Consider the following 2,651-nt stretch of genomic DNA (forward strand, 5'->3'; position numbering starts at 1 on the left):
AATGATATCTAAGGCATAACATGCGTCTCCCATCACAGGTGCCATAAGAAATTTCGAAAGTATAAATTCTATTTTCTCGTCACCTACCTCAAAGGTCAACTTTCCTCTTTTGACATCTATTATGGCTTCTGCAGTTGATAAGAATGGTCTACCTAAATGGATTGGTATATCATTATCCTCTTTGATGTCCAGGACAACAAAATCAGTAGGGATAAATAACTGACCTATCCTAACAGGGACATCTTCTAAAATGCCTATCGGATACTTAACAGATCTATCGGCTAACTGAAGCGACATCTTAGTAGGCTGTAATTCTCCTAAGTTTAACCTCTCACAAACTGCTAAAGGCATTAAGCTCACACTAGCTCCTAAGTCTAGAAAAGCTTTTTCGATGACATGACTTCCCAAAAGACAAGGAATGGAGAAATTTTCAGGGTCTTTATCCTTTTTGGCTAACTTATTCTCGGAAATAGAATTGCATTCCAAGGGCTTCGGATCGTCGTGTCTACGTTTTTGGTAAGGATGTCTTTGAGAAACTTTGCATAAGAAGGTATTTGGGTGATGGCTTCTGTGAAAGGGATTTCTACGTGAAGTTTTTCTATAACCTTAATAAATTTTTGATACTGGTTATTGATCTGGGTTTGTTTGAGTCTTTGTGGATATGGTATAAGTGGTTTATATGGCGGGGGTGGTACATAAGTTTTATCTTTAGGTTCTTCTCCTTTTCCTTAACCTTCCTGTTTTTCAGATTCCTCTGGTTCCTTTACTTTGTCCGTGGGTTCGGTATATTCCTTAGAAGTTTTGGATTCACTCAATCTTGGGTTTGGTGGCTCATCATAAGCGTTCCCACTTCGTAGGGTAATGGCATTGGCTTGCCCTCTCGAATTCTGTTGAGGTTGTCCAGGGAACTGTCCTCCAGGTGTGGTCTGGGGGGCTTGGTTTAAAGCTACCTGAGAGATCTGGGTTTCAAGAATCTTAGTATGAGTAACTATTTGGTCAACCTTGGTTCCTAACTGGGTAATCAGCTCATTAACATGAATGTTTTGGTTCATGAACTCTTTATTTTGTTGGGTTTGAGCAGTGATAAAATTTTCCATAATTTTCTCAAGGCTCGGCTTTGGTGGTACAGGTTGCATAGGTTGATTTGGTCTTGGGGCTTGGTAACCTGGTTGTCTCGGAGGTGTATTATTTTGGATTGGGTTATTGTTCTTATAGGAGAAGTTCGGGTGATTCCTCCATCCAGGGTTATAGGTATTCGAATATGGGTTCCCTTGGGTGTAGTTCACTTGCTCATAGTGGGTTTCATTTAATAGACTGCATTCTGCATATTGATGTCCGTTGGTTCCACATATCTCACAATCCGACGAAACTGCAGCTGCAATATTCGGGTTTATGCACATATGTTCGACTTTAAGGGCTAATGCATCCATTTTAGCTTGCATCATGTCTATAGAGCTTAGTTCATGTACTCCTCCTTGGACTTCCGTCTTCTCAATTGTCGCTCGTTCGACTCCCCATGATTGATGAATTTGAGCCATATCTTCGATGAGGGCACTAGCTTCAGGATAAGGTTTGTTCATCAGCGCACCGCCTGCGGCAGCGTCGATGGTCATCTTAGTGTTATAGTGAAGTCCATTATAAAAGGTCTGAATGATTAACCAATTTTCTAAACCATGATGTGGGCATGCTCTTAACAGCTCTTTATATCTCTCCCAAGCTTTGAACAACGATTCTCCTTGGTTTTGGGTAAATCTAGTTATATGGTTTCGAAGAACGGCGGTCTTACTTGGAGGAAAGTATCTAGCAAGGAATACTCTTCTAAGGTTATCCCAAGTCGTAATGGAATTGGGTAGAAGGGAATCTAACCATGATAGGGCTTTATCTCTGAGGGAAGCTCCATTGGTTTTAAAAGTATCTGCTAATTGGAGAAAGATTTTTAAATTTTGGTTTGGGTTCTCAGTAGCGAGATCTGTGAATTGTCTCTCTTGCACTAGTTGCAATAAGGAGGGTTTAAGTTCGAAATTATTGGCTGGGATGGTTGGGTTTACTATACTAGAACTAGGTTCATCTTTGGATGGTTGGTCGAAATCCTTAAGAGGTCTTTGGTTTTAATCTTCGGCCATAGCTCTCCTAATTCTATTGAAAACTAAACGTGCGCGAGCGTAACGTTCAGGTTCCGCCAGAGGGTATACTAAGCTTCCGGTGCTGCGAGTTCTTCGCATTGACCGGCGGGTAATTACCTAAGTCTAAACGATATAATAACAGGGTACGAAATTTGACGAAATTGGTCCCCGGTAACAGCGCCAAAAACTTGATGGGTGCTTTTCGTAAGTATACGAACGCGTCAGAGTAATATAAAAGATTGTCGAATCCATAGAGACCAAGTGTCAATCTATCGTTGTCTATTGTTATGGTGTTTATCTAAGGTAATCAAAAATAGGGGTTTTTAGAGTGTGCAATGAAAAATAAAGTGTTAAATAAAGTTCAATTAATAAAGACAGGTTCAAATGTAATTCACATAATATATTAATAATCCAAGTACTTGGTAATATAATTACTTATGGGAAATGTTTCCTACTTTGAAAAGAACCAATTTAACGGGAATTATCGCTTTCGCGTATTCAGAACCGAGTTGTACTCCCTAATCAAAC

At 39.9% G+C, this 2,651-nt stretch overlaps 1 non-coding gene across 1 annotated transcript; it reads left to right on the forward strand.

Annotated features, from left to right (window-relative positions):
• Nucleotides 1-1,668: 1,668 nt before the first annotated feature.
• LOC127133672 (small nucleolar RNA R71) lies at nt 1,669-1,775 on the forward strand. The gene has a single exon (XR_007807623.1). It is a non-coding gene; the product is annotated as a small nucleolar RNA R71 (small nucleolar RNA).
• Nucleotides 1,776-2,651: the final 876 nt, after the last annotated feature.

The sequence above is a fragment of the Lathyrus oleraceus genome, chromosome 3 (assembly GCF_024323335.1).
Source record: "Lathyrus oleraceus cultivar Zhongwan6 chromosome 3, CAAS_Psat_ZW6_1.0, whole genome shotgun sequence".
Classification (NCBI taxonomy): Eukaryota; Viridiplantae; Streptophyta; class Magnoliopsida; order Fabales; family Fabaceae; genus Lathyrus; species Lathyrus oleraceus.